At 44.7% G+C, this 22,559-nt stretch overlaps 1 protein-coding gene across 1 annotated transcript in view; it reads left to right on the top strand.

Moving 5' to 3' along the window:
• The window catches only part of TNPO1 (transportin 1), a 1,561,564-nt gene that overhangs the window by 908,067 nt on the left and 630,938 nt on the right, over nt 1-22,559 (top strand). The gene's annotated exons all lie outside the window — the stretch shown is intronic.

The following is a 22,559-nucleotide window of genomic DNA, read 5'->3' as shown; positions in this document are numbered from 1 at the left end:
CCACCCTTCTCAGAAGGGTGGTAAAGCACTCGCAAACGGGAAGGGTCTCCAGGGGACCCCTTCCCCTTTGTGAATGCAGGCGGAAATATTTTTTAAGGGCAGGCAGTGGTCCCAGGGACCACAACCTCCCCATAAAAAATGTAACGAAAACTTTCATTTTTCTTTTTTATATGCATCCGGTTTTCCTGTAAGGAAAACTGGCTGCATTTAAAAAAGAAAAAAACTGCTTCATTGAAAAGCAATCACAGACATGGTGGTCTGCTGACCCCAGCAGGCCACCATCCCTGTGAGGCTGGCTATTCCCAATGGGGTTGCAAATTGTGAGTGGCTCCTGTATATTGATGAGCCTCGCATTTTGCGACCCCCATTTGGAATAGCTAACAGTGTCTCTGACACTGTTATACATTTGATTTAGCGCCTCACAATTTGCTGAGGCACTAAATCCAATGGTCGTACATCTGCCCCCTAGTCTGTTCTTCTGGAAACAGAGGTCTCAATCTTCCCTTCCCCGCCTCTTCCTCCTTGATGTCACTCCCTCTCTATCAGTTATACTGATTTACTTTGACAGATTCCACCACTAAGGAGAAACGCAGTGAGGAGAGGAAGAGAAAGAATGGTTCACAGGTCTTAAGAGCGGATACGTGATTCACCTTGGTAGTTCCAACCGAGTATGCTGGGGCAGAGGTCCCTGGAGTTTGCCGATTCGGTCCTGCAGCTTATCAGCTCCTTTCCCCATCTCTTTGTCTCACTTCCCTCTCCTCTAACTATACTTACCAAATGCAGGAGACTTGAGGTACTACTGAGGGATATCGAACTGATGTAGCCTATAGTGGAAATTCCAGAATGTTCCAAGGCCACATTTCGCATTCTCACTATAGTCATATTATGTTTGTCAACTTACATTTCAGTCTAAGAGGCATGTATATCGCTGGTGCTCTCTTCTGAAACCAGGACCCCAAGCTTTGAGAAATAATTGTGCACTGTATTAATTTTAAAGATTGCGTTGACAAACTGCCCGCTACTTTAATTTAGTTCCCACTCTTACTGGAAAACGAGCCTGGGGTGTGAATTACAGGGTTCTCTTCTAAGCTCACCATGGGAACATTGCAACCTGGCACTTTCTCTCCTTTGAAGAAGTGTGGAATTGGCTGAAGTACTGGTAAACGGCAGACGGCTAGGACCTGCGGACTCTGGAAGAAGGATGAAAATGTTGAGTCATTAAAAGATATTTTCCAGATGCCTCTGGCAAGGCTCAGGATGTGGGAAGGAAAAACCCTGATGAACTGGAACGGGTTTTTCCATTTCTGTTGCTCTAGCCAGTGTTGCTTAGATGGAGGTCTACTCAGCAACTGGTATTAGACCATGATTCTTCCTCCCTAGTCTAATTAATTTCTGGTATGTGCTAGAAATTGAGGTAATCTTGATTATGCGTAAAGGTGAGATACTGTCATCTGAGTCAATTGCAACTTTTACGAACTGAATGAATAAGTTAGTTACCTCTGGTAACTATTTTTTGGTGGATATTCTACATGCAGATTCCTCACATATAGAATTATCCTAGGCATTGTAGTGTAGTTCCTATATTCCCAATAGGCTCTGCGCATTGGAATAGCATAAACGGCAGTTTAGACGTAGGACTGAGGTCGACTAGGTCTCTACTGAATATGTTAGACTTAATTAGGTATGCCGGCTAGCTCAGAGGTCACTAGAAACTTTCTCGAATGAACAGGGAGGAGTTAACTTCCCTGATTAGACAAGAAGGGATTAGTTTCTGACAACCGCATAAACATGACAACTTTGCTCCCTCCAGAATAAGGAGTATATCTCCAGAGTCGTGTGAAAACAATAGATAGCTATTTCCCCTAAGTCAATCTTGCATACTTAGTTTCACCAGAGTGCAGAGGTATAGAGAGACGGGCGTTTTCAATAAAAGGTGTTATTTATTGAGCAGTCTTCTTTCTCATGCATGAGAAGTGAATTGCCACAATTGGAATACTTTTAAAGTAAAGTGCGTACAGTAAAAGGAGTATTATGAAATAATACTGTAAAAGCATTGATATGGTTTCTGAGCCATATGATACTTAAAACGGATAAAATATATACAATACATACAAAGATAAAAGTTTGACTAAACATACTCAACTAGTGCTTCTAAATTACGCCTACTCCAGTGTACCTAACCTAAGCCTCGTACGTGGGAAGGAGTAAGGGAGTTGCAGTTTAAGTTAGTTTTGCCAAGAATCTGAATCAAGAATTCTCTAAGGATCTAATCATCTCCGTACCTTGGTTTTAGAATGAAGGAGGTCTTGTATCTCGCTCTCAGGACTCGATCTCCCAGTAACCCGCAAGGGTGACTGGAAACACTGGAGCTGGATTTTCTCGGCAGGAGAAAAGACAGCGTCTTTCTCAGTGCGTCCAGTGGGAGGGACGGCTTCCTTCCGCACTCGCATCAGCTGGGCTTTGGGTAAGTAGATAGCCGCTCTGCTCCAAACCACCGTGTGTTGCTTAAGGCAAATGCTGGTATATTTATACCTGGAAGGTGCCGAGTTTGACGTAAGGTTGGACATAAGACGTCACTAAGAACTCTCACTGAGAACTGGCAGTTCTTTCAGGACTCTCAGGAGTTCTAGGACAAATCAAAACAGAAGCAGGGGGAATTCCCAGGCTGCTGGAGGTTTGGTTTGTTTAAAGAATGCGTTGTACTTTCTAGGAGTCTGAGGAAGTAGCCTTGCCGTATTATGACTGCATTGGCTATGACTAAATATGGATATGATTCTTATGCCTTTATAAGGATATGATTTGTTATAACCACATAAGGGCATGAATCGGGAATATTTAATTAGGGTCCTAGATACGTTCACAACACCCACCCTACGTATAATGTCCATGATTACTAAATACTAAGCCATATATAAACATATGAGTATGCATGTGTTTTCCAGCCCACCCCAAAATGCATCTCATGCATTTGAAATGGTATAGATACACGAAAATGAGTATTATACTGTACGCTTTCAAGCAGTGGTATCATTCAGATAAAATGTTGTTCATTTAGAATGTTGACTAAATGAATCGCGAAAATTACATTCATTAAATGGTTCTTAATACAGAAGAGAAGGGCGAGACCATTTCATCACATATTTATACAAGATTGCACATGTGCTAGAGACTGATTCCAAATAATGTCTCTAGAGTCTCTAAAAATAGAAGTTCTGTTCTCTAAGAATAGTTCTACTTTAAGCAGAGTATCATGTGCTAAAAAAAGGTAAATATTTTGGAAATTGGGAAAAAATTATTTCGCTTTCATGGGAAAAAATTGTTCCAAATGTTTTCAGCAGTGTTGTTTATAAAAACTGAAGGCCGAATTCAGAGTTCAGGGAACGCTGTGTGCTTGCTATTTCAAATATTATTCTCGTTGTTAGTAGAGAAAATTACTTAAGATAGGCCAGCAAAAAATTTGTCTACTACAGTTGGTGAAAGTTGGGCCAATGCTGAAAAATCGAAATAGTGCATATATGCGATGCATTGCCATTATCGGTGTTCAGATCAGCAATGTTCACAGAATGTTGTACCTGTGTGGTGCTGCTTTCATCTCGTACTTCCCCGCCACCTAATCGTAATGGTGAAGTCTCAACGAATGCCGTCATCAGAATAGGTAGCCGCTGGGGACAACACATTGCATGAGTCGTTACTGGACAAAGCAAAGCATCGATATCCATTGGTACTGCTGATGATAGTGTAAGACAGACGTCCAACGCGCATTCTTCTCCGCATAGCAACATCGAAGCACAGGTAAGATGTAATTTTGCCAGATTGGTCTGAATGAAAGAAACAAGGTAGTATTAGGATCTCTTAGTCGGGCCAATCCGAGGACCTTAAAGATACGATCTCGGTATCGTATTGTTAGGATTGTTTCTTCGATCGTAGCCTGAGTTTTATCTTTGACTTGGCTTGCCATATCGGAGGAGAAGGAACAAAAATAAAATTCCTGCTACGAGTCCCAAAATTAGAAGCAGGCCGCCGAAAGAAAAAATGCACAAAATTCGGGAAGATGCCCAGAACTGTTTCAAAGGGTGCTAACAGTCCCGAAAAAATTGTCTTAAATACATGTGCGATGCCACTGGTATCTGACATGTTTAAGATTTGGCCTAACATTTCTACGAAATGCACGGGGCAATTTGTCGATAATAGGGTATGTATCTCTGCCGCTGTCCTTGCAACTTGCAGGTCATACATCTCTTTGGACGAGGTTAAAGACACAGTTGTTTGTAAAAGAATAGACTTCATTTTGCTTAAAGTATCAATTCGAATAGAAAAGATATTCACAGAAGGCCATATTGCTGCCTCCATGTCTGGATTGCTGTTTGGATACAATACTTGCATACAACAAATGACCCTGGAAGTAACGCTCACGAGATAGGCTTTTCCTGGCATCATGCCACAACAGCTGTGGTCACTTATTATAACGTAGCTACCGTTGGAAAGTTGTCTGAAAAAGGGCTCTATCTGTGTAGCAGGGGTGCCGTGCAGATGACATGAAAGGTTGTTTGATGAACCTTCGCAGGCTCCATGCAAGTTAATACCTTGACACAGAAGTGTACCGCTTAGTGATTTTTCTACAATTGTTACCACTAAGAAATACCTCTTTTTTTCCCTTCACTATAATATATGTGTATAAGGTAAATTCAGGTTGATTTGATGTATCCTTTACCCAACCTTTCATACAGGACTGCTGGTATATACTTTTGGCAGTATTGAAACTGAAAAGTTGTTATCGGGATTGTAATGGTGCCATGTATTATCCATTCAATGGCAGGTCTTTCTGACATTGTCAATGGTAATCTTTCTAGTTTTTCAATGCTCAGCACTGTATAGCTGCTCCTTTTTGTGCCAACGAGATTTCTCCATCAGTAAGGTTAAAGATAGAAAATAATGACTTTGTGTTGATTAGACGCCATGGCACGTAGCCTGAAAGGAGGTTTTGTAACGCCCAGCCTAGCTGTACAATAGAACGTAATTGGGACTGGCCATGTTGTAACATTAGCATATCCTGTTCTATTATATCAAAAGCAGATGATACTATGCTGTCCAGTGAATAAATTCTGGAGGACAGAGTCGTTAACCCATTGTCCACTACAGAAAGTGATTTTTCCAAATTAATATGATCAATTTCTCGTATTTTCTTCTGCAGTTTCAATTTGTGATACTTTCCAAGCTTCATTGTAAGCTGCGTATATACTGGCGTATATGAAATGTTTTTGACACCGTTTGCGAGGTCCCGGTATGAAATCTCGCAAGTCAGCGCCTTCTTTAAGTAAAGTTAAGTGTTGCTTAATTTCGGGAAGTGTGGATCTCTGTAGCCAATCAAGGCATAGTTTTCCTACGATATATGTTGTAACTATCCCTGGATGTTGTCTTTGGGAATATCTTGGGTCTGGCCTGTTCTGTTTGAACCCCTGTATTTTGTTCAGGGATCTATTTTGACCGTTATTAGTGTCTGTGGGCCAGATCAACCATTTGTTCCAATCTGGAATTGTTCTGTTTTGTTTTAAAATATAGGACACATCTAACCCCTCATCTGTAGTGGTGTTTCTATCAGGCATAGGCTTTGGTATAGACGGGTTGGTTAAATCTTTTATCTTGGCTAGACCAAGACAGGTTGTTTGTTGAATGGTGTCATTCAGGAACATTATTTGTTCTGGGATCATGCCGGCTCTAAATAAGGATTCTAAACCTTGTACCTGCCACTCTTTTGTACCCCAGGTGGTTTTTGTCTCAATGTTGTTTTTCCAAAATTCAAAACCAAATGTAGACATTTTTATAAAATGTTTCAGAATTAATCAGTTTAGTATTTGTCAACATGTTTTTCGTACCTGTCTTATTCATAATTTTAAAATAAAACGTTTCTGGGTTAGGGTTATTAAACCCCAAGAAGTATGGAAATTTCTCATAAAATGTTTTTGAACTGCCTTTTGGCAGAGTTGGACAGTGTTCCCACTGATTATAACTGAAAACATTTCTAGGATTAGCAGATTTATGCAGACAATGATGCCCAAAGTTATTAAAGCAATACATCTCCTCATAATTCGATGAACCCTATAAATAATCATGTTCTGTAAATTTTGCTGACATTTCTAAATCTGACCTCATATTATTAATATTTTCAAAGTCCCAATCATCAGAGAAAGTACTAGGTGATACAAAGTCACTTAAGGAGATCTTGAATTGGTGTGGATATTTCAAGAGCTCAACCGGGCCATAGATTTCATAGTCAGTTTTGTCCCATGCTATACCACCTGGTATAGGGATGGCTGTGATGTTCACTGATGATAGTTCTCTTTTTTCGATGTGAGAAGATTTGTGTGGTTTCAGGGCCTAGTTGATGTTCTGACTTGCTGTGCCCATTGTACTATATTTTCCATCAATAAATCTACTCAAACTTAAAACCAAGATGTGCCACAGAAGGAGGAAAAGTACACCTAACACAATCCTTAATTTAATCCATGATGAAAGCAGATATGTTTCTCTCAGTTGACGAAAGAGCTCTGTAATTTTTTCTTTGAAAGTTTTTGTTGTTGGCTTGTCTCCATGTTCACTTGGATCATCAGAAAAGTCATCAAAGTTGATAAAGTAGCCAGATGCAGTTCTGTCAATTGGTGAATTGCTTCCGGATGTCCATTGATCTTTGGATTTTCTTTTGTTACATTTGTATAGTCAGAGGCTACATCGTTGTAGACAGGTGTTTCTTGACGAACTGTTGCAATTTGGGTTTCAAGAGGCACAAGTTCCATGGCTTTGTTGCATAGTCCTTTTTGTATTCACTGCAGGTTTATCAAATGTGATTAATCTCTCAGTTTGAACCTCTTGGATTGTTGCAAGATTTGGTCTTCTGCTATTTCTTGGGAGTCCACTGGGCCTACTAATTATTGGCCACATGGTTCTGGTTTCACCAGGTCGATTGATACAACTTGGTTCTCCTTTTTATCAGCAAGGGGCGGTAGTACTACTAAACTTGTTCCGCTGACTGCGAAGTCAGGTACTGCTTTTCTGTAAGAAGGCCCAAATTCCTTCTTCATCGCGATTTTTTCTCTGACCAGATCCCCAATCTTTGGAATCCAGACAGGTCTTGCTGGGACATGTGGTTTTTCTTCAGTGGTCGTTGGCTTTAGCTTTTCGTTACTTAGACTTTTTCTTGTTTCATTCAAGTTCTGTAAAACAGCCAAACGATCTTTGATATCAAAGGTTTTTTGTTTCACCAATGAAGTCTGACAATCCAGATCCTGGATGATCATTCTAGTTCCAAACAAAAGTTCGTACAGACTGATACCTCCTAGAGAATTTCTTGGCATGTTAAGACTACGTTGGACACTTATTAGATGTTTGACCCACCCGTCACCCGAACCGAATACCCTCGCTGTTCTAGATTGCTTTGTCACGTTTTTTTCTCTCCACTACCGCATTTCCCTCGGGATGGAATGGACTAGAATACCGCAATGCAATGCCCATGCTGGCCATGGCCTCCTTGTAAGCCCGAGAGCTAAACGCAGGACCCTGGTCAGAATGTAGCATGCCAATTGCGTAAATGCCGATAAAGACTCGCAAATCTTTTATTACAGTTCTGGCATCAGCCGAGCGCTGGGGCCACATCCAAATGAATCTCGTCTTAATAATTATGGGATTGCATTTCTCCGTCTGGATGTCTGCGCATAGATAGCCTGATGCTGTCTAGTAGAGGTGTCTGGGCAGGTGTATGTTCTGGTTCACAACTGCGATCTATATTGCAGTCCTGACAATTCATTGCAAAGTTATAAATTTGCACGCTCATCCCCGGCCACCAGTATTTTCATTGTAATTCTATTAGAGATTTCAGGATCTCTTGGTGCCTCAGACCCAATCCCATGTGTGCTTCTTAAATCAAGAAGATCACCGGGTTCGTGTTTGGAATTACTCTACCCCCCACTCCAGGGATTTGAGCAAACGGATCGGAGTTCGCATCAATTATGTATGTATTGCCGAGTGGATAGTTTAGAGGTAACGCCGCATAATTGCCTTCCATTGAGGTTCTTACTGCAAGCAGCGTTTCGCCATCTATTTGTTTTTTCGTACGCTTTTTTGTAGCTACTAAAGCCGAGTGATCAGCTGCCGCTGTGGCTCTGTTAGCCAATGAATTCCCTGCAACGTTAACGCCATCACGTTGAAGACTCTGCGTATGTATCACGTGAGTCTTTTGTAGTTCTTTCTTCAAAAGAACTACTTGTTCCCATATTTTTTTATGCTTTATTGTGGCACCTGTCTCATTTTTGTAACTGTTTTTTATCCAGGTCTGCATGGAATTATTACAGTAATGTGAATCGCACACTATTAGTGTGGGAAATTCGCGATCGGCATTTTCAAGCGCCATCTTTAGAGATCTTATTTCAGCTCGCTGAGCTGTACAGTTTGAGTGATTCCGTTTTAGTGACCATCAGTCTGAATTTACCTGAGCGCCAACGACCTTTAACAATCGCGCACGCATCATTGTAAATTTGTTTTTCCACAACGTAGTGTTGTGCAAATCTGTCTGTGTATATTACACAGGTGTACTGTTCGACAGGTAGAATTTTGATTGACTGAGGGCATTCATGTTCGTATTCCAGATCTTCTAGATTTTTCATTTTCGGATCAAAAGCGTGTTTCACGTCTTCTGTAGCAAGAGAATTTTCCCATTGTATCCATTTTGGATCTAGAGCTATAGCATTTAGAATGCCTGGTCTTGTTACTGCCTCAAGGGCAGGTACCAGTGTAACGATTATTATTCGTTTACCTTGTGCGAGGGCTCTTTCTTTTGCTACAGCAGTTTGAACCGCAGTTAGAATTTTTTCAGTAGAACTGAATTTCATTTCAGCTTGTGTGTGCAAGTGTGATTTGTAAGCTATTGGTACTGTTTCTCCCTCATTAGAGGTCAGGTATGTGAATCCGCATCTTCCTGGGAGGACTCGGATTACAAGATTGCGTTCGTTTGCGCGTGTTTGCAGTTTTGTTTTAGTTAACATGTCTGTCTGGAATTATCGTAAAATTTCTGTGTGTTTCTGAGTCCAATTAATTGGTTTAAAATCTGGTTTTATTCGTTCGTAGAGAGGTTTAACCCTCTCTGCATAATTTAGAATGTATGTTCTTCCGAAATTCAGGAAACCTAGAATTAATTAGTTTTTCACCGTTTTTGGAGCTTGGAGTACTGCACACTTCTCTAAGAAGTTGTCTGCTAGGCTTTTGCCATCGCTTGATAATTCATATCCTAAAAATAGGACAGTGTGGTGGGCAATTCGTGACTTTTTAAAGTTGAATTTGTACCCTTCAGAAGCGAACCCAAGTATGATGGTGTTCACTCTTTTCAAGTGAGTCTCCAGGTCATCGTCTGTAAGATAGATGTCATCGACATAAGATAATGCCTCATCATCATATATTTGTAGTAACTCTGTTACCCTGGCTGAAAATAATCCTGGGCTGTTCTTGAATCCCTGTGGTAGACGACAAAATTGTTTTTGGGTCCCCATGCTGGAGAAAGCGGTCAAATATCGGCTTTCAGGTGCTATGTTTTGACAGAAGAAACCATTTGAAATATCTAATGTTGTTTTATATTTTTTGCGAACAATATTATTCATCAGTGCTGCACTGTGTGAGTTTTGTACTGCAAAAGTTTTACAGCAGGAGTTTAGGTGTCTGTAGTCCAAAACTAGACGATATGAATCGTCTGGCTTGGAAACAGGAAACAAAGGATTGTTCATTTGTGAGGTGCATGTTTCAATCACCCCCAGATATTCAAGTTGATCTAAAATTTCTCTTACTTGTTTTTTAGCTTCTTGCTAACAAGATACTGCCTCTGTGCAGTAGGTTGATTTTTTAACTGGATTTTATGGTGAGGAGAATCCTCATCCCACCCTACATGATTTTTATATAATGCAGGGGCTTGGGCCACTGCCTATTTTCCAGCAAATGTGTATTTTTTATGAATTGGAATGTGATTTGAGAAGGCAGGCATAATCATTTCTTCGCCATGTGGGCACTCCCTGACAAACTCTGGTGGCCAGTCTTTCTCTGCTAGTAGTATATCATAGCCTTTAGATAGATTCTCCCAAAAGAGACCTTTTATTTTCCTAGTTATATCTCCCTCTATACGTAATGTTATTTCATTTAGTTTATGGGGCACTCTAACTCGGGTGCCTGCAGTTTCCACTTGAATGTATTTATTCGTGTCCACTGTCTCCAGAAGATTCATCAGGATCTTGCAAGCTATGGTCACTTCTGCTGCGCTGTCTAGCATTGTCTGCGCCCCCTCTCCGTTTTTCAATTGTGTCCTCCGAATTCTCTGCATGTTTTATTTTAATACTGGCTACCTTCTTTCTGGGAAATTGTAATTTTTTACTTTGATGAGCAGGTTCCTTGTCTTTGGACTTGACGTACTCTTCTTTATGTTCTGACCGTCCTCTTCTTTCCGATTTCTGTGAGGAAGTCTGAAAAGATCGAGAGGGACGTGTATCAATATCTTTATCTGTCAGGTTTTCTCAAATGTTCCCTATTTCTAAGGTTATATCTTTTTTCAGAGGGCTCCCTTTGGGGAGGCTTGTCCCCCCCCCCCCCTTCTGGAGATCTATTTCTTCGTTGGGGAGCCCTTTCTCTGGACTGAAACTGTTTTTCTCTGGGAGTGGTTTGTTTATTACCCTCCCACTTCTTTTGAGAATTGAGTTTTTTCAGGATTTTCAATTAGTTGGGGTTTTACTGGTTTACTACCCAAACTATCTCCACCTAATTCTTCATAGGAGTTTTCAATTATTCTGGCAAGTTCAAAAGGTTGGTCTGCTATATGTGTTTCTTTCAATTTTTGGCGGCTTGCCACAGATGCTGCTTCTCCTTTTATGTTGGCTAGTAATATAGCCGAGACCTGCTTAAAGTCTTTCAGTAATTTCATACCTAGAGTTAAAGCAGGTTCTGGACCGTATTCATTTTGAATCTGTCTTAGTACATCTGGTATAACCGCCATAGACGGAACACCATGTGTTTTTGTGTAGATAGAAACAAAGACGGTGCCCCAAGCGTGTCAGTCCTCCACATGTGGTGCGATCCCCATTGGGAGACAGATAGTCAGAATTCTGTGTTTGTCGTGAGGGGTAGTATCAGGAAATACTGCCTCTATTTGAGTGATTTTTTTGAACTAACCAGAATGGAATTTGTTCCCGTTTAGCGGGTACTTTACCAATACATGATTGTATATTCTGTGGTGTAATTTTATTTGTGTTCCCCTGTTGCGCGGTGTTTTGTGGAATTTTAATTGCAGGTTGGACTGTTGAAGTCTGCATGACATATTGGACCAATTGTCTATGTGTTTTAATTAGTTGTTTTAGCTGAACTGAAAGTTCTCCGCTTGACATTTTTTCTATGTCAGGATGTGGTGTATAGCTGGCGAGAACCGGCCATGTGGCTCCTGGTCTACCTAGTGGACCGAGCCTGGTAATGTTATTTTGATGATTTAGGCGCCATTAAACCAGAGCAGGTGCTCTTGGTATGTTAGTGGAATTTCAACTTCCTCGAAAGGAGAGTATTCCTTTGGAGATTCCTCTATTTTGTAGTAGTGGAACTAGTGTGTTACAGCATGTGCTGCTGGAAAAGTTATCCAGGAATACAATACCTCTGTCTGCCGATATTCATGGGCCTTTACCCCAAATACGACTGTACCTCCTCTTGATGTTATTCCATTTTCTATAAGTTTTATAGTTATAGTTTTTCTTATATTGACCGGGATGATTATAGCATTCGGGTCGTCATTTTGGATAGTTGTCATCCACTATGAGTTGAGCTGCTAGTCTAGCTCTCTCCCTTTCGTCGTCAATTTCTGACATTTTACTGACTGAAAGTTTGCAGATCAAGTTTCAAGGAAACAAAGATTAGGTGCACAATATTTTGGAACACTGTATCCTTCAACGTTGACTAAACCAAAAACTAATACATAGGAATCTCTTCCTACTAAGTTTCGGCGAATATTAACCTTTCACCCACTCCAGACGTCTATTGGAGTTTTTACGGGAAAAGGGGTCTGTGTGAAAAGCACGACTGAGTTACTCTAGTATCTTGCGTTAGATTATCGCTTTACCAAACGTTGAGTGCCATGTAGTGTAGTTCCTATATTCCCAATAGGCTCTGCGCATTGGAATAACATAAACAGCAGTTTAGACGTAGGACTGAGGTCGACCAGGTCTCTACTGAATATGTTAGACTTAATTAGGTATGCCAGCTAGCTCAGAGGTCACTAGAAACTTTCTCGAATGAACAGGGAGGAGTTAACTTCCCTGATTAGACAAGAAGGGATTCGTTTCTGACAACCGCATAAACATGAAAACTTTGCTCCCCCCAGAATAAGGAGTATATCTCTAGAGTCGTGTGAAAACACTAGATGGCTATTTCACTCAGTCAATCGTGCATACTTAGTTTCACCAGAGTGCAGAGAAATAGAGAGACGGGCGTTTTCAATAAAAGGTGTTATTTATTGAGCAGTCTTCTTTCTAATGCAAGAGAAGTGAATTGCCACAATTGCAATACTTATCATAAAGTAAAGTGCGTACAGTAAAAGGAGTATTATGAAAAAATACTGTTGAAGCATTGATATGGTTTCTGAGCCATATGATACTTAAAACGGATAAAATATATACAATACATACAAAGATAAAAGTTTGACTAAACGTGCTCAACTGGTGCTTTTAAATTACGCCTACCCCAGTGTACCTAACCTAAGTTTAGTACGTGGAAAGAAGTAAGGGTGTTGCAGTTTAAGTTGAAGTTAATTTTGCCAAGAATCTGAATCAAGAATTCTCCAAGGATCTAATCAGCTCCGTACCTTGGTTTTAGAATGAAGGAGGTCTTGTTTCTCGCTCTCAGGACTAGATCTCCAAGTAACCCGCAAGGGTGACTGGAAACACTGGATCTGGATTTTCTCGGCAGGAGAAAAAACAGCGTCTTTCTCAGTGCGTCAAATGGGAGGGACGGCTTCCTTCGGCACTCGCATCAGCTGGGCTTTGGGTAAGTAGACAGCCGCTCTGCTCCAAACCACCGTGTGTTGCTTAAGGCAAATGCTGGTATATTTATTCCTTGAAGGTGCCGAGTTTGATGTAAGGTTGGACATAAGACGTCACTAAGAACTGTCACTAAGAACTGGCAGTTCTTTCAGGACTCTCAGGAGTTCTAGGACAAATCAAAACAGAAGCAGGGGGAATTCCTGGGCTGCTGGAGGTTTGGTTTGTTTAAAGAACACGTTGTACTTTCTAGGAGTCTGAGGAAGTAGCCTTGCCGAATTTGGACTGCATTGGCTATGACTAAATATGGATATGATTCTTATGCCTTTATACGGATATGATTTGTTATAACCACATAAAGGAATGAATCGGGAATATTTCATTAGGGTCCTAGATACGTTCACAACAGCATCAGACTGGAACCAGAAACTTCAAAGCTCTCATGTCGCTCGTAATGGGTGCTGGCTATGTTTCAAAGCTGGAAGTGGTGTCATATTAAGTCACTTGAAGCGATTTAGCGCCCCCCCCGGCTTAATGACTAAAGTTTCCATCCATTGTTTCCTAACTTTCAAGGTACATATACGGATTGAATTCCAAGATTAGAGCAGTGCCTAAATATATTTGGGATCCTATTAACTTTCCCTATAACACATCCTTCAAACAGGTAGCTGAGCGGGTTGGTGAGGAATCTGCAGGTACATAGAGTATCCATCAGAAAGATTGTTTCCGCAGTTAACTTTCCTTCTGATGGCTACTCCTACCCCTTCATGCCCGCACAATACCCAACGTAGAGCTGGTCATCCAATCTTATGTCCTTAGTACGATCCAAGTAGTAGTTTACCCCCCTCTTAGAATCCAACCAATGCAACTGCTTCTCCTCCTTAGCAGGATGGAGAGAGGTTCAAAAGTGGGAGTGTTATGAACTGCCCAAATGAAAGGAAGTCACCACTTTTGGCATTCCGCCGTGGTTCACAGTGCCAACTTGTCATTGAAGAAACTAGTAAAGGGTGGGCACGAACTAGGAGCTTTTAACTCTCTCACCCACCTGGCTGAAGTAATAGCCTCCAAAAAACAGCTTTGAAAGTGGACATCCTTTAAAGAACAGTTGTGCCGGGGCTAAAACAGAGTCCCCACAAGAAAGCCGAAACCAAATTAAGTTCCCATTAAGGCACAACAAAGTTGGAGGATACATATGTGTCAATCTTTAAAAAAAAAACGCTTAGGGAATTTTTAAAGGGTGACTATTCTGGTAGACAAGGGAGTGCTAGACAAGGGAGTGCTGACAATGCAGCCAAATAACCCTTGCTAATACCTTTTGCAGAAGACTACATGGTGTCCTTGGACTTTCAGGATGCATAATTTCATATACCTGCTTTGCAGTCTCACTGGTGTTACTTGTAGTTCAACATGGAAAAAACACTTAGTTTGCTATGCTTCCCTTTAGCCTTAACTCAACCCCTAGAGTGTTCACAAAAGCAATGGTGGTGGTAGCTGCCCATCTTCATTGGCTGCCCATCTTCAGAGGACTTGTATCTTGATGACTAGCTCCTGAAGATGCGTTTGCTGGTGCCAATTGTGGACCACCTTCAGACAACTGCCATCTTCTTGACATCATTTGGGTTATGCATCAAGGTCCCAGTGGGCTAAACATCAAGGCAGATTTTCTGGCAACATATTATTCTTGGATCTCAGAATCATCAGTAGTGGCTGACTGATACCCACCTGACCTGCGGCAGGCTACTCTGCCTCTCACACCCACAGCTCATGGTGGTCATAGATATGCCCCTACTCAGTTTAGTGGCCACCTAGAAAAATAAGGGATCAGACGCCATTGGTCTCTTGTGGTAAGATGACTCTATAGCAACCTGACCTAAGAGCTTTCCTGTAGTCTGTCAAGATGAGGCTGATTCATGTTTTCATGGAGACCACTACCACTATGTAGTATTCCAGCATGCAGGGCATTGTGGGGTTCTGGCCCCTGTGCTTGAAGGCTTTACTCGAAGTGACTTAAGCAACAGAAAATCTTTCTGGTCGCCCACCATCTAGCGGGGTTCTGGTTGACGGAGCAGACGAGCAGAGCAGGTGTTGCTGCCAGATGGGTGGCATTTCCACCTCAAGGTGGTGCATGGCTTCTTCAGTCAATGGAGGTACCCCTGAAAAGACCTATTGGCCACTGTTGTGAACACGCATTTTCATGTTGAAGTTTCCTGAAAGGCACTTGCTAGGAGATGCATTTTAACCGAAATAGAACCCAGAACTACTGTATGCTTAACTTCCACTAACAATCTTGCCTCATGTACTAAAGGACGGGGGCCACATCACAATAATTGTCCCTGACTGGGCTACAATAGTGTGATATCTAGAAATTCTTTCCCTGAATATTTCCCCCTCCAATATGGCTGTCACTATGAGAGGACTTCCTGTCTCGGCAGAAGTGTGGCCCTACTCCCATATCTAAACAATCTACACCTCCATGGGTGTAGATTGAATAGCGGCAGTTAAATGCATTTAATTTGCCAACTTAGCTTATCCCTGCTGCAGATGCTGTTTTACAAAGTCCATCTACCTTGGGCACTGTGATAAATCTGTCTGGATTACTGATCTAAACTTTAAGATGTCCTTTTGTTTGTCCTTTTTTAGGACCAGCAAGACCTTGCTGTTGATACAGTAAAATGTTACTTGTCGGCCCTCATTTCTTGACCATTTTCTTTTTATTAGATCAGCTGTCTTTGCATGATGCGTTTCATTGTATAATGTTATCTGCTTACACTTATACTCACTTTGGCTGTTCTCCTGCATTTGTATATTGCTATGTTTGCTTTTCCAGTTGCAAAGTGCTTTTGTTTCTGAAAGGATAATTTTTGTATGTTTATTTTTCCTGATCTGCAGAACTTTAGTACCTGAAAGGGTCGATCACTTTGCCAGCATTGTTTGCTCAACCTAATCACCGTTACGCTATTCTGTCGGCTGTCCTAAAGACCATCAGATAGAAGATCAGCTTTTCAATATGTATCCAATTGAAACAGAAGGCAAAGCAAGAGGACCCTATAAAGGTGGATAGTCCGTTACTTCAAGCTCTGCCGTACACGGACGAAAAAGCAGCCCCCTGAATGTCTTGAGAGGCCTTTCCACCAGGCCCAAAGCTGCTACAAGACATTTGCGCAAGGGGTGCCTGCTCCTGACCTTAGTCAGACTACATACGTTCACAATACACTACTGTCTTGATAGCCAGGTCTTGCGTGAAGGAGAATACACCCCTGTTATGTTCCTGGAGGCACGCCCCTGACGCCCGGAGCGTGCAGCGTTGAAGTCATGTGACTCCCTATAATAAAGGTCTCGCACGCACGCACGCATTCAGATGCGCGCAGACCGAGCCACCAAGTTATTTCCAGTGTCAGACTCAGTTATTTATAGGGCCACGTGTCAGGCCTAGTCAATCACAGATGCCCCAGAGTGTAGGCCCCAGATCAGCATCCCTAGGGCAGTCACTTCTCTACTACAGGACACAACAATTGGCGACGAGGGTGGTTGCCGACTCCTCGCTCGGGGTGTGTATGTGCCCACCTTCTTGTGAGGCGGCTGCGAGCCTGGCCTGTGGCTCGTGGTACTCGTGCCTTGCTGTATTACACGCCCCCGCACTCAGCGCCTGGAGAGAAGAAAACTTCCGCCCCTGGGAATTTGCAGGTGAGCCGTGCTGCCCAGCGTCGACCTGCAGCGCATCGTGGCACGAGTGGCCGTGTGCCGAACTTCTCCCGCAGGGCATCCCCGTCCGGCGCCGCACCGGGCCCGTGGCACGTGCGTGAAGCGCGCTTCAGCCCGCCTAGCACCGCGATCAGGGAGGCGCCCAGTGTCGTCCGGCGGTTCGAGTGGACGTGGCACCTGCCCATCCCGCGACGGACCTGTCCCGCCCGTGGCAAGAGTGCCGGTCGCACGCGCTCTCCTACACTCGCTGAGGTGCCCGCCACAGCCAAGGCCCGACCTGCCTGCGGGTACCAACAATCCCGCACACGGAGAAAGTAGTCAGCTTACTCATCCGCGCACCGATCCCGGTGCCGCCCCGGCCGGTCACAGGCCTGATCAAGCGCGTCCTGGGCGATGGCTACCATTCCGCCCATTGAACCGTTTGTGGTGGAGGGTGCGCCCTCAACTCTCGCCCCGAAATGGAAGGAATGGGTGGACAGGCTCCTAGTCTTCTTCGCCACGAAAGTCCACAAGGAGCAAAAGCGCGCCATGGTGCTCCACCTCGGCGGCAAAGACATTCACTCCATTGCTCGGACCCTCACAGAGGCAACCCCCAAGACTCACCATACCCTGATTAATGCTCTCAATGCACACTTTGAGCCCATGGCAAACCAGGATTACGAACGTTTTGTCTTCCGACAAGCACGGCAACTACCGGAAGAGTCCCTGGATGCATACCACACCAGACTCAAGAAACTGGCACTGACGTGTGGGTTCCAAGATATAACGGAGGAAATCAGGGGACAAATCATACAGGGTTGTGCCTCTGCCAAACTAAGAGAGAGGATACTAGAAGAGTTGGGGAAGCCATTGGCCGACATCCTCACACTCGGCCGCACGAAGGAGCTCTCCAAAGCCAGGGCGGCCCACATGGAAGCCGCACTGCAAGCTACGGTGAAGGTGGAACCGGTTAACAAGATACAGATCCAGACACCCTCCAAGTGGCACAAAAGAACAGCACCTACCCAAGGTGGGGCATCCGGACACTCATGTGGATATTGCGGAGGTCCGCGCCACCCGGCACCAGAATGTCCAGCACGGGGCAAACGATGCTCTGGATGTGGCAAAATGAACCATTTCGAGAAAGTGTGCCGATCGAAGAGGTTCCGCAAACCCCGCCAAGCCGTACAGACCGTAATGGAAGGTGATCCAAGCAATAGCGACATGGATGATGACGAAGAGGAGGAGCGGTCCGTGCACATGATCGGTACCGCCACTCGGCGCACTAGAACTCTGCCTCAGTGCTCTATCCTAGTAGCGGACCAGGAGATCATGGCGGTAGTGGACACGGGAGCGTCCATAAATCTCATGAGCGCTTCCCTCTATAGAAACATGACCACGCCTCCAATCCTCAGCCCCACTCCCATCACCGTCTTTGCCTATGGACAAGATATTCCACTCCGTATCCGGGGAAAGTTTCGAGCGGCAGTTCGTCACGGGGACAAAGTCACAAGAGCAAATATCTTTGTGTCGGAAGAAGGACAAGGCATGCTATTGAGCTGTAGAACAGCCGAAGACCTGGGAGTGGTTACATTTGCCTTTGGAGTCCACGAAGAATCGGTGCAACAACTACTCAGGGACTTTCCGGACCTGTTTGAGGGCATTGGATGTTTCAAAGGGCGGGAGATACATCTACACATAGACCCCACAGTGCAGCCAGTAGCCTTGTGACACCGTCGCATTGCCTTCCATCTTCGGCCGCTGGTGGAAGAAGAACTACACAAACTGGAAGCGGCCGGAATCATCGAGAAGGTCTCAGGCCCCACCCCCTGGGTCTCGCCCATTGTAGTCGCACGGAAACCGAAACAGCCCGGGGCGGTTCGGATCTGCGTGGATATGCGCCTCCCCAATGCCGCCATCAAGTGGGAGCGCCACATCACCACTACAATCGATGACCTAATTGGGGAAATGGCTGGGGCCTGCTGGTTCTCAAAGCTAGATCTCCGAGCAGGATACCATCAGCTGGTGCTAGACAAAGAATCAAGAAACATCACCACCTTTTCTACACACATTGGGCTTCGCAGATACACCAGACTCAGTTTTGGAGTCTCCAGTGCGGCAGAAGTGTTTCAAAACGTTATTCAGGAACTGATTGCTGACATACCTGGGGTGATAAATGTCAGCGATGACATAATGGTACATGCTCGCACCATCACAGAACACAATCACCGATTGGCGCAAGTGTTTCGCAAGCTCCGAAATGCGGGGCTCACACTTCATCGGGACAAGTGCGAATTCCTGCGAACCAAAATAGGGTTCTTCGGATATGTCTTCTCGGCCGATGGTATCCATCCAGACCCCGACAAAGTAAAGGACATCAAGGATGCGCCACCACCTACGACAGTCACAGAAGTCAGGAGCTTTCTTGGCATGGTAAACTACTGCGGTCGTTTCATCAAAGACCTGGCCAACCTGACTCTCCCCCTGCGTGAGCTCACAAAGGACTCCATCCCGTGGACCTGGGGACCGGAGCAGGAGAAAGCCTTCCAAGATATCAAGGCCTCCCTCTCCAGCAACACCACGCTGGCGTTCTTTGACCCCCGAAATGCCACACTCATAGCAGTGGATGCCGGACCGGCGGGTTGGGCGCTGTGCTAATGCAAAGGTCGAGGGATGAAATAGACTGGACCCCAGTCGCCTTTGCCAGTCGATCTCTCACGGACACAGAACAGAGATACTCACAAATTGAGAAGGAAGCAATTGCAATACATTGGGGGTGCCGACATTTTCACCTATATGTCTACGGCAAGCCATTCATGGTGGTAACTGACCACAAACCGCTTGTGGCTCTATTTTCAGGGACTTCATCAAAGCCGCCCCGCGAATCTAAAAGTGGCTATTACAACTGCAGGAATATAACTGCAACATCGAGTATCAACCTGGAGCGAAGAACCCGGCAGACTATCTATCGCGCCATCCCAGGCCAGCCACCCCGGAGGAAATGGATGAGGCGGAAGAGACAGAAGCGTATGTAAAGTGGGTAGTTGCACGGTCATGCCCGCGCCCCATCTCTCTGGAGGACGTTGTGAATGCCACAGCACAAGATGCCTGCATACAGAGAGCCAAGGAAATCCTCAGAACGGCCAATTGGCACAAAGCCAAAGAGAGTTGGAAGGCGCTCACCCGAGAGGCTCAAAGGGTCATGGAGAGCCTATACCATGTCAGGGACGAACTCAATGAGGACGATGCGGGATGTCTGCTGCGAGGGCATCGCCTGGTAATACCCGCGGCCCTCACGGGTCAGGTAATACAACTAGCACACGTGGGCCACCAGGGGATGGTCAAGACCAAAGCCCGGCTGCGAACCAAAGTATGGTTCCCCCTCATGGACGACATGGTGGAGAACATGGTGAGGTCGTGCGCTGCCTGCCAAGTTACGGGGGACGCTCCTCGGGAGGCCCCCATCATAGTGGAGCCCCGACCCCAAAGACCGTGGGAGCGGGTCAGCATGGACTTTGGCAGTCTCCCGGATGGAAGGCACACGTTGGTGATGATAGATGACCACTCAAAGTACCCGGAAGTAGAGATCGTGACAAGCACAAGTGCAGAGTGTGTAATACCAAAAATGGAGAAAATTGTCGCCACTCACGGAGCCATGAGGGAGCTCCGAACGGACAATGGACCCCCATTCCAAGGGCAGGATCTGGCTGCCTATCTGTCCTCTCTTGGAACACGTCACCGACGCTTAACACCCAGGTGGCCCCAAGCCAATGGAGAAGCTGAGAGGTTTATGAGGACCCTGAACAAGGTCATCCGCATCGCCCATGATAAAGGACAGTCGGTGGAGATGGCCATCTTCACATTCCTCCGAAGTTACCGCCAGACCCCGCACTCCACCACGGGGGTGGCCCCGGCCCATCTCCTCCTAGGACGAGTGGTGACTGATTCCATTCCTCATCATCCCCAATGGTCACCTGAGGTGGCGAATGAGGAGGTCTTCGCAAGGAAAAGAAAGGCTACGTTCGCCAAAATCAACCAGAAAAGAAGGGCGGCGATACCCCTATTTAACCAAGGAGATGTGGTGCTTCTTCGCAACCGAATAACCAGTGGCAAGTTCAGGCTCAACTACGAGAAAGGACCCTGGCGAGTGATTGGAGTGAAAGGCACCCGTCTCACTGTGATCCGAGGACGAGAGACAGTAACTCGCAATGTATCTCATTTCAAACATTTTCATTCAACGACCACCGAATCTGGCCCTCTGCGGAGTGTTGACAGAACTGAAACTGCAACTAACACATCCGGAGCTGAATCAACACCCAGTCACGAGGTCATTCAGAGTAGCGATCTGAGAGCAGCGAGTGAAGAGGTGGGAGGAGACGCTGAGGCCCTCGAGGAGGTACCAGATCCGGAGGGGGCCGACAGAGAGGCGCCCGGTCCCGCCTCAGGAGCCGGAGCGGAAATGCTGAGTCAAAGGGGGTCGCAGCACCGGCTGAGAAATAATCCCACCCCCTCCTGCCGTCTACGCGACTATTTCACGTAAGACTGTTCCTAATAACTATTCGTGTAAAAGCAGTGTTTATAAGGTTGCCGCCACATGGTAACGCTGAAGGCATCTACAGACAAATGTTATATGAGACTATTTGAGGACGTTTGAGTTGGGTTTTTGCTATGTTTGGTTTTTTCCTTGTTTTAGGAGGAATGTTATGTTCCTGGAGGCACGCCCCTGACGCCCGGAGCGTGCAGCGTTGAAGTCATGTGACTCCCTATAATAAAAAGAGGTCTCGCACGCACGCATTCAGATGCGCGCAGACCGAGCCACCAAGTTATTCCCAGTGTCCGACTCAGTTATTTATAGGGCCACGTGTCGGGCCTAGTCAATCACAGATGCCCCGGAGTGTAGGCCCCAGATCAGCATCCCTAGGGCAGTCACTTCCCTACTACAGGACACAACACACCCCCTCTCTTTTGCAGGACTTTAAGCCCACTGCAAAGACCGTCCAACTTTCTAAAGCTCTGTTCTATTATTTATTCAAAAGTTGAGTAATCTGTGGTTAGTAGTATCCATCAAGTTACTTACCTTTGCCAACACTCTCTCTGGTGGATGCTATCTCGAACAGCACCTTACTCACTGTACTTCCACCTCCACATTCTAAGGAGCAGCTGTGGTAACATTTAAAAAAACCTTTTTTTTAAGTTCGAGGTCAGCACACAGACAACAAACTGATGTCAGCATGCAGGGATGGTGCTTATATGAGTCTCTACTTTGTCACTTCCTGGGTGGCACGTAGCCAACGCGGACCTGCACGGAAGCACTGTTTACGTTTTCCAGATCTAGTCTGGCACTTGAGATATTCAAAAGGTGAGGAATCTATGGTTACCATACGCACTAGAAGGAGCATTACTGTAGGGAAGTAAAATGTTCTTGCAGTATTTTACCAGGGGTACAGCTTTTTATTTTTGGCACTGTAATAAAGCTACCCACAATTGAGGAGCAGGGTTACAGATGTGTTTTGTCATTGCTTGCCTTTATTATCCAAACAGCTCCTAGTATCATTTAAAATGGTGCAATATAGTTACGAAGGTGTGATATGTACCCATATTGCTTACTTGACAGCTCATTTCTCTCTACACATCACTACATTCACCACTACTTTGTGCCATGTCAATATCCTGGCATAGCGAAGTGCCATTTTCAGTTTTAAACTTAATATGAAGCTTGTAGGTTCCACATTCTTAATTGTAGCGGTATGGTCATGTATTCAGGGGTACAGAATAATCCAATAAGAGCTAGGCTTACATGTAATCAGCATATTGACTGTTTTGTCATTTGGCGTACAC

The sequence above is a fragment of the Lissotriton vulgaris genome, chromosome 3_1 (assembly GCF_964263255.1).
Source record: "Lissotriton vulgaris chromosome 3_1, aLisVul1.2, whole genome shotgun sequence".
Taxonomy (NCBI): domain Eukaryota; kingdom Metazoa; phylum Chordata; class Amphibia; order Caudata; family Salamandridae; genus Lissotriton; species Lissotriton vulgaris.
This window is presented reverse-complemented; position numbering and strand designations above follow the sequence as displayed.